The sequence below is a fragment of the Chiloscyllium plagiosum genome, unplaced genomic scaffold (assembly GCF_037043375.1).
Source record: "Chiloscyllium plagiosum isolate Xiang-an unplaced genomic scaffold, Cpla_swu_hap1 HiC_scaffold_1, whole genome shotgun sequence".
Classification (NCBI taxonomy): domain Eukaryota; kingdom Metazoa; phylum Chordata; class Chondrichthyes; order Orectolobiformes; family Hemiscylliidae; genus Chiloscyllium; species Chiloscyllium plagiosum.
In genome coordinates this window covers 75,922,350-75,932,032 of record NW_028270139.1, presented here as the reverse complement: position 1 = coordinate 75,932,032, position 9,683 = coordinate 75,922,350, and the positions used below count along the sequence as shown (strand labels likewise).

Sequence of the window (9,683 nt, the reverse complement as noted above, 5' to 3'; positions counted from 1 at the left end):
GGCAGCAGTGCTAACCACTGAGCCACCATGTCTTCTTTTTGGGTTGTGGGGCTGCAAGGTTTCTGCTAATAATCCTTACCTGAGAGACTCAAACATATGTTGATGCTTCTCATATTGTACATATCTTGCATCTTTCTTTACAAACTCAGTCAATAATGATGCTTTGTCAGAGCATTTTGGAATGTATGGTGCCAAGAGATTGAACAATCCAAAGCTTCTTCTTGTGGAATATATGTGCTTCTTACGTCTTCAATTTTGCCTTGTCTAGGAAAGGCCTGAATATGTAGAACCAAAAATTGATCGGACTTACATTCATAGTTCTTGCTGTTGAAAGTGAGTCCTTTAGGATGAGATACTGCCATCAGTGCGAGATGGTTCCAGTCATTTGGTTTTGCCCATTACTGGAATTTCATCAACATTGCACGTGCATCCAGCCACATTTTTGTCCATATGTTGCTGGTACAGAACTTGACTGAGAGAAAAACCAAAAAAGTAATCTCTGGAAGCAGAATCTTCCAAGTGGTCTTCTGAAGGCATTGACTTCCTGAGATTGCTTAGATAAGTATATGGACCAATATATGGCATCCAGCTTCAAGAATAACTGATGTGGAAAAAAAATCCTCTAACATTGGAATCTTGTGTGGGTATCTTGTTAAGGTGCAATTTAGATATTTCAGGTTTAAACATATCCTGATTCTGCTGATATTCTTGAATATTCACCAAAACGATCTATTCCCATTTGTGCAGTGTCGCACATGCTGGATATTTTCTCATGTTCCCAGTCATCCTCTTGTATTTAGGCTTGCCTTGTGCATAAATGCTGCGCTTTCTGAGAAGGTTGATTGGTGCATTTGCAGTCTCTATGAGATGCAGTTCAGCATTATGATTGACATTCCTAAACAATCATACCTGTCCAGGCACAATTATTGTAAATTCTGCACAGAGCCACTCTGAACATTCTTGGTCTCTTCTGTTGCATGGAGTGTCACAATGTTGAGATCCATCTACTCTAGTAGTCCTGCTACTCATGATCAGCTTGTGTCTACAAAGTAAAATATTTGTGGGTTCCATGTTGAATTGCCATAGTTGCACTGCATTGCTAATATATCACTACCAACTTAAATAAAGAGCCATTAATTTAAAGCGAGACAACAAAAACAGTTTTAAAAGAAATCACCATGGCTACAGAAATGTTTAAGTTAATACTTAACATCTGACACATATTAAACTCACAAACACATTAAAACCCACACATACAATAAACGATATATAAAAGATCTAAATTATGCAGTCTGCATCATACCTACCATTAGTAATTTCAGATTTACTTACTCAGTTCTGCAACGGTTTGGTCTATGAAGGGCATCTGTATTCTTTGTTTAAGTTTGAACTTAGGGACATCCGCGACCCATTCATGCTGGAGGATTTGGTACATAGTACAGTACTTCCTTTTGTTGTTCTTTTGCCTTTTGTAAGTCCAGTCTATATACAGCATTTGCAGTGGTCTTAGCAGTCTTAGCTCTATTGGCAGCATATACAGTATGTGGGTTGAGGCCTCAACTATTCATGGTGAAATAAGTGGATTGTATTTATTAACAGGTTTGACTTTAGAAGGGAGCTGATGGTGTAATGCACATATCACTGTAGTAGGGACTCAGCAAATCCCAGTCTAATATTCTGGGAACAAGGGTTCAAATCCCACCAAGGCTGTTGGTGAAATTTCTACTTCAATTAAAAAAAAACTGTACTAATGGAAACCATTGTCAATTGTCATAAAATCTGATCTGGTTTACTTTAATCAGAAGTCACGCAACTCAAGTTTATAGTCAAACAGATTTATTTGAATTCACAAGCTTTCAAAGCACTGCCCCTTCATCAGGTGTAGTGACAAAGAAGAGCACACAGACACAGAATTTATAAGCAGAGAGTTCAAAATTCATACAAATGGTGTGGGTGGACTGTTGAATATTCAAGTCTCTGCAGATGACCAAGAGTGGTCAAATGGTATGAATGAAGTGTCAACAGCTGAATAACAAGTGAAGGAATGACCTGTAATCCAATTAAATGAGCCAGAAAGATAATTGCAAAAAATTTAAAATAAGGTGGTGCTGGAGACAAGCTGAATGACTGCAATAACATGATAGGTATAATAGTTGCATGTCGAGGGTCTAACCAAATTAATAAGTAATCCAAAACGGTACAAACTAGTGAAGGTAGAGAGATCATAACAATTTATTAAGGTGATGGTGTCAAAACAGGACAGTAAAGAAAATTTTACAAATACAGAACAGCCTGGTGGGGTGACACTTAGTGTGACATGAACCCAAGATCACAACTGAGGCAGTCTTCATGGGTACAGAATTTGGCTATCAGTTTCTAGTCCACCATTCTGAACTGTTGTGTATCTTGAACTCTGCCTTGGAGGATGCTGACCCAAAGATCGGAGGCTGAATGTCCTTGAATGCTGAAGTATTCCCCAACTGGAAAGGAACATTCCTGTCAGACGATTGTTGCACAGTGTACATTCATCCATTGTCATGGCATCTGCATGGTCTTGCCAGTATACCATGCTTGGGGGGATCTTTGCCTGCAATGCATGAGATAGACAACATTGGCCAAATCACATGAGTATCTGCCATGTACATGGTGGGTGGTGTTCTTATGTGTAATGGTAATATTCATGTCGATGATCTGACAGAAGTTGCCATGGCAGGGTTGTATGTAGTGTTGTGGTCGATGTTATGCTGAAGGCTGAGTAGTTTCCTGCTTAATGATGTGACTTCTGACTTTGTCCAACACTGGCACCTCTACACCATGTTTTACTTTAGGCAGGGAAACACTTAATTCTTGGACTCAAATATTTTCCTCTGGCATGATACCTAAAACTGAACACAATACTTGAGGTATTGGCTAACTAGAGCATTACATGGTTACACAATGCCTCCTAATTCCTTGTATTCTCAATGTAGATGGTGCAAAAACAATTTTAAAAAGGCTAAGGAAACACTAGAACGTATTTCTAGAGGACTAGATTACCCTTGGACTTTTGTGTTGATGATTGTGTTGCAAATAATCGTGTTTTTAGGAAGTATAACGTGCATTAATTTGAATGATACCTGACATCTAAGGGTTAAATTATGGGGAGCTATTGCACTAACAATGATTGTATTCCCTGAAATCTGGAATATTAACTGATACCAGATAGGAAGAGGGAAATAATTTCTCCTGATTGGAGAATTTAGGATTAGGAAACACACAAATATCTGAACATTCAATCAAGGAACAAGAGTAGGCCATTTGGCCAAACAAGCCTGCTCCTCCATTCAATAAGATCATCATTGCTCTGATTTGAACCACAACCGTACATTGCTTCATACCCCCAATAACCTTTCAACCCTTTGAGAATCAAGAATCTATGTATCTCTGCCTTAAAATATTTTACATCCACTGTCTTCTGAGGAATGGAATTGCAAAGGCTTACAACATTTGGAGATAAATGATGTTTCTTTATCTAATTTAAATGGGCTTACTTGTAAACTATTACTCCTAGCTCTAGGTCCTCCAACAAAAGGAAATATCCTTTCAACATTTCAGTACCCTAACTAAGTCTCTTTGGGATCTTATACATTTCTATTAAGTCACCTCTTCTTGACTTTCCTCTCCTCATAAGGGAATCTTCTCATTCCAGGCATTAATCCAGTAAATTTTCTCTGAACTGCTTCAAATTCATTAACATCCTTCCCTAACTACAGTGATGAGTACTCGACATAATACACCAGATGTGGTCTCACCACTGCCCTATACAACTGAAGCCTAACTTCCCTACTCTTGCACTTCTCTTCACAGTAAAACGTCACATTATTTTTGCTTTCCTGATTACTCATTGTATTTGCATATTAAATGTCTGCATTTCATGCACTAGGCCACCCTGGTTTCTCTGCTTTTCAAAACTCTGCAACACCTCACCATTTACATAATCTGCTTCTTTTTTACTCTTTCTACCAAAATGGACAATTTCACATTTTCTCATGATACGCCATTTGCTAGATCTTTGCCCATTCACTTCCAAATGTAGCTTCCTTCCAAATGTAGCTTCCTTATTTCCTCTTCACATCTCATTTTTTAACCAATTTCAGCCAATTTAGCTCCCATACCTTCAGTTCCTTTATCGAGAGTGTGTTGCTGGGAAAGCACTGCAGATCAGGCAGCAGCTGAGGAGCAGGAGAATTGATGTTATGGGCATAAGTCCCTCATCAGGAATCACCATTCCTCATGAAGGGATTATGCCTGAAACGTCAATTCTCCTGCTCCTTGGATGCTGCCTCACCTGCTGTGCTTTCCCAGCAACACACTCTTGACTCTGATCTCCAGCATCTGCAGTCCTGACGTTCTCCTTCAGTTCCTTTGTAAGTAGTTGAGGCACCAGTACCAATTCCCGGTACACCATTCTGCCAGCCTGAAAAAGATCCACTTATTCCGACTCCTTGCTTTCTGTTAGCCAGCCAATACTCTGTCCATGCCAATATGTTAGCCTAACACCATAAGGCTTAAATTTCTGCAAAAGCCTTTGATTTGATGAAATGTTGTCACATTTACTGACGTCCAGTGAAAAGTTTTGTTTTGTGTGCAGAACAGGCAGATCATAACATACAAGGACATACATATCATAGGGTTTTGAGACAGAGCAAGGCATACAAGGTTACAGCTACACAGGAGGTGCACAAAAGCAAGATCAACAATAGATTTGGAATTAGAGAGGTCCATTCAGCAGGGAAGAAGATGTTCTTGAACCTGTTGGTATGTGTGTTTAAGTTTCTGCATCTTCTGTCTGTCAGAAGAGGTTGGAAGAGGGTATTACCAGGGTGGGAGGGATCTTTGATTACATTGGCAGCCTTTCCACAGCAACAAAATTAGATAGAGTCCATGGATAGGAGGTTGGCTTTCATGATGATATGGGCCGTGTGCACAATGTTTGGTAGTTTCTTACAGTTGTGGGTACAGCAATTGCTGTACCAAGCTGTTATGCACCCAGATAGACAATAGTCAATAGACAATAGGTGCAGGAGTAGGCCATTCTGCCCTTTGAGCCTGCACCACCATTCATTATGATCATGGCTGATCATCCTAAATCAGTATCCTGTTCCTGTCTTATCTCCATAACCCTTAATTCCACTATCCTTGAGAGCTCTATCCAACTCTTTCTTAAACGAATCCAGAGACTGGGCCTCCACTGCCTTCTGGGGTAAAGCATTCCACACACCCACCACTCTCTGGGTGAATGCTTTCTATGGTGCATCTCTAAATGTTGGTGAGAATCTTTATGGACATGCCAAATTTCCTAAGCCCCCTGAGGAAGAAAAGGCATTGTTGTGCCTTCTTGACCATTGCATTTGACCTAGGTCTCGGAGTTTTGAGATTAGTTTGATTGTGATTATACAGTTGAAAGCAGATCTGATGTGGCACCTTTTTAGGAAATCTAAGTACAGAGCATCTAAGGATTAAATCTAAGTACAGAGCATCCACTGGTTCCCCTTTATTCACACTACATATTGCTTCTTCAAAGAACTTCACTGAATTAGTTAAACATGATTTCTCTTTGATAAAACCAAGTTGACTCTCTCTGGTTACCTTGACATTATCCATATATCCTATTACAATGTCTTTAACAAGAGTTTCTAATATTTCCGTATGATAGATATTAATCTAATTGATCTGTAATTTCCAGTTTCCTGCCTCCTTCGCTTTTTGAATAAAGGAATTATTAGCTATTTTACAATCTAAAGGAACCTTCCCTAAATGTAACAGGTTTTGTCACATTAAAATCAGCTAAAGCTACTTTCTTTAAGATCCAAGGTTCAAATCCATCAGGACTCAGGAACTTACCATCTCACTGTTCCAAAAATTTAATTGGTACTCTTTCCCTGGTCATTGTGAATTTCTCAAGTTCCTCACTCTCTTTCAATTCCTGATGTACAGCTTTTCTGAAATGCTGCTTGTTCCTCTCTAATGAAGATCAATGTAAAATATCTGTTCAGTTCATCTTCTATCTACTTATCCTTCAACACTAATTCCTCAGACTCATTTTCTGTGGGACAACACTTTGTTTGTTAACCATTTTCTTTTCTTTCAAGCATCCAAAGGAACGTTTCCTATCTGTTTTTATAATTTTGGCTTACTTTCTCTCAGACTCCTTATTTTTCCTTATTGATCTTTTATTCATTTTGGCTTTTTAAAATATATTTTGTCCAATCTTTTGAACTGCCAACTATGTTTCACAATTACATTTTTTAAGTTTATATCATCTTTGAACTTGCTTGATTAATCATTGATGATAGATCCATTCCTTAGAATTTTTCTTCTTTGTTGGAGTGTATCTTTTGTGCATTTTATGGAATATTTCCTTAAATGTTTGTCATTGCATCTCCAGTGATCTACCACTTTACCTACATTGACAGTTTACTTTCACATCTTCATAATTGTCCTTGTTAAATTTAAAGTAGTGGTCTTAGATCCACACTTCTCTCCCTTAATCTCTGTGTAAAATTAAATCACATAATGTTCACTGCTACCCAAAGGCATGTTCACAATGAGATCAGCAATTCATCATATCACGTTGATCGAAACCAGGTTTACAATAACCCCCCATCTGGTTGATGCCATAATATACTGGTCCAAAACATTTCCCTGAAAACATTCAATGAATTCCTCATCTAGATTATTGTTTCTCATCTGATTTTTCCAGTCTGTATACAGGTTAAAATACCCAATGACAATTGTCTTACCCTTTTGAAAGTTCAAATTATTCCTTTTTAATACATTTTCCTACTTTCTGGTTACTGTTAGTGACATTGTATAAAAATTGGAATCAGGAATTTCAAGAGTGCAGTTAGAAAACACTTAATAAACGATGGCAGAAAATTGCAAATCTCTGCAGCAAACAACAATTGATGTTGGGCCAACTGTTAAATTTAAATCTGAGACTTCTTTATTTCTGTTCCCAAAGAAATGAAGGAATATAAGCAGAGGGGTTAGGCCATGGTCTTAGTGAATGGCAGAGGTGGCAAATAATTCATCTATATTTCACAAAATATTTTTATGTCTTATGGAAATATTATATGGAAATTTTAAATTTCAGTGGACAGATTATTGTTTGCAAGATTATTTCATTCTGATATTCCGTACTATTTTAAATGAAGACGTGAGAAAATAAATGGTATAAAGATGCCTATCATCTTGTAGAGGCATAAGATCAGAATGCATACTAATTTCATCACTTCTTAATTGTCTACTTAACCTGACCTAACCTAACCTGAATATAGTTCAGTCCATTGGAGAGCACAGCTACACAACAGCTCGAGGTCATTCTATGCACGACGATAAAAAAGTTGAATCCCAGTTAAGTGGTTGTGCTCTATTTCGTTGAGATTGTCTACGTTCCGCTATTGTTAATAATTTGAAACATAAAATTGTCAGTGACTTTCCACTGGGCCCTGATTATACTGCATGAGTCACAATCCCTTGTTCCCGCTATGTCTCAATCAGATCGCCACAGTGATGCACGATACAACGACCATAAAGATCCCACCTTCTCAACCTTTGGCCCTCGCCTGAGGCGGAGTGACCATCAGGTTAAACTCCCACCAGTCATCTCTCTCTAATGAGAAAGTAGTACTATGGTGCTTCGGGTCGATGGCGACCTCACCTTTACCTTCCTTGGTGCACATCTAAAATGGTTTTGCATTACGGTAGTCCTGCGCTCACGGACGAGTAAATGCTGTAAAAGAGGGAAAGCATATCAATGTTAAAACAACGTGTGGCCTGTATCATATTCTGATTTCCGTGACCGGGACTGCCCCTATTAAAGCTTCATAGTCTTCTAATAAAAACCAGCAAGATCTTTCCGCCACTAATCTGCATCCTTTCTCTCACACTGCTAGACCAATGTCAGTAACAGTGTCAGACAAGTTATAACGACCTGCACTGATAACTAACCCCTTCATGCCCCATCAAACACATTCACGAACGGTCATATGTTTGGTATTAAACATTATCGGTACAAAAAGCCCACAAGCTACTCCGTGCATTTTCCCATTCGCACAATCAGGTTTTCTCCATCTCTTTCTGTTTTGCGTGTTTATACAGATACGTAAATATGTTTAAAACATGCTTTCAAATTATGACTGCAATTCCCACAATATGTAAGAGTCCCCAAGGATTAACTCGGAGCTCAGTTTTTAAGATACAACAGGAATTGAAATTTCTGACGGCGCGTGTGTACTTTTGGAAATAAATTGTTTTTATCAGTTAAACTACACACACAAAGACTCCTGCCATGATTGAAATTAGGAAAGTCTGACCACGGCCTGTTGCTGAATACATAGTAATGGAAACCAGCGGCGATGCCACACACTGGTGCTAGCAGTACGTTACGGCCCACAGCAGTTTGTGGGAGTGACTGTGAACCGGGGAAGGCCGTTGAAAACTTCTGAGAGGGTGTGGTAAATCTGACAGCAAAATGCAATCCCGTTTCGTCATCTTCCCAGGGCGTAGTTTATACCGGTTTAAAGCCAAATCTGATAAAACAGGGTTAATCAGCAACATTAACAAACCACAAAGGATTAACGATAGCACTGTGGTGCCACTCACTGTATATACTCGCACTTTCCCACAATTTATTAGCATTTTCCATTGAATCGGAATGGACGTGCAATGTATAAGTTCGAACATTTGAGAACAGCTCACAGATACACCCATGCGCATCTCTGTAGATACTGCCCCAAATTATCTCACTTACTGATTCAATGAGCCAAATGTCACTGGTATCATGATTTGGAGATGGATTGGGGTGTACAAAGTTAAAAATCACGCAACACCAGGTTATAGTCCAGATTTAATTGGAAGCGCACTAGTTTTCGGAGCGTCGCTCCTTCATCAGGTGATTGTGGAGGACTCAATCCTAACACACAGAATTTACAGCAAAAATTTAAGGTGTGATGTAACTGAAATTATACATTGTAAAACACCTTGATTGTCTGTTGAGTCTTTCATCTGTCTGAATACCATGATAGTTTCACTTCTTTCATGTGTAAATCACAAAACCTTTTTTTAAAAGTTGCATTCTCAGGTTAACTGTAACAATGGGTGATAGCTAGACAATATGGTATCGGGATCCTTTCCTGTGGCATTTTCTAACTGCCGACAAATAAAGTTAATTCGACAACACAGCAACGATATCATTTGAACTACACTCACCTGTATTCCTACGTATCTCCCCCCCCCCCCACCACAATTTGCAGCAACGCACCCAAGTACTACCCACTGCTTTCTGCAATCCTTTGAATAATTTTTGGATTTAACGGCAAGTTCATAAAAAAGGTCGGAAATCTTAGTCAGAATACTCGCCCGCATCTATCTCATGTACCAGTGTGTATAGAAATTGATCAAAGTGGAAACTAATTGCACACAAGCACACGAATGATTTGTCTATACTCCCCTCCAAAAATAAGTTCCTGCACCACCTAGTTCTGAAAACCATACGAATGGCAGACAGAATTATTTTAAATCTCTTTATTTGCTATTTGTCAACACATTAACCGAAATGGACACAGGTTGCTCCGTGCATACAACAGATATCCAGGTTGGAGTGGGGAAACCTTCGATTCCTGCAAAAGTATAAATCACAT

At 38.8% G+C, this 9,683-nt stretch overlaps 1 long non-coding RNA gene across 2 annotated transcripts; it reads right to left on the bottom strand.

Moving 5' to 3' along the window:
* Positions 1 to 1,840: 1,840 nt before the first annotated feature.
* On the bottom strand, positions 1,841 to 8,430 carry LOC148152145 (uncharacterized). 2 transcript variants are annotated; one of them, XR_015758218.1, is made up of 3 exons: positions 8,318 to 8,430; positions 7,703 to 7,774; positions 1,841 to 2,587 (listed from the first exon to the last, which is right to left on the bottom strand). It is a non-coding gene; the product is annotated as an uncharacterized LOC148152145 (long non-coding RNA). The 2 variants fall into 2 exon arrangements; XR_015758206.1 differs by having other exon boundaries at positions 8,358 to 8,415.
* Between the last annotated feature and the right edge of the window lie 1,253 nt (positions 8,431 to 9,683).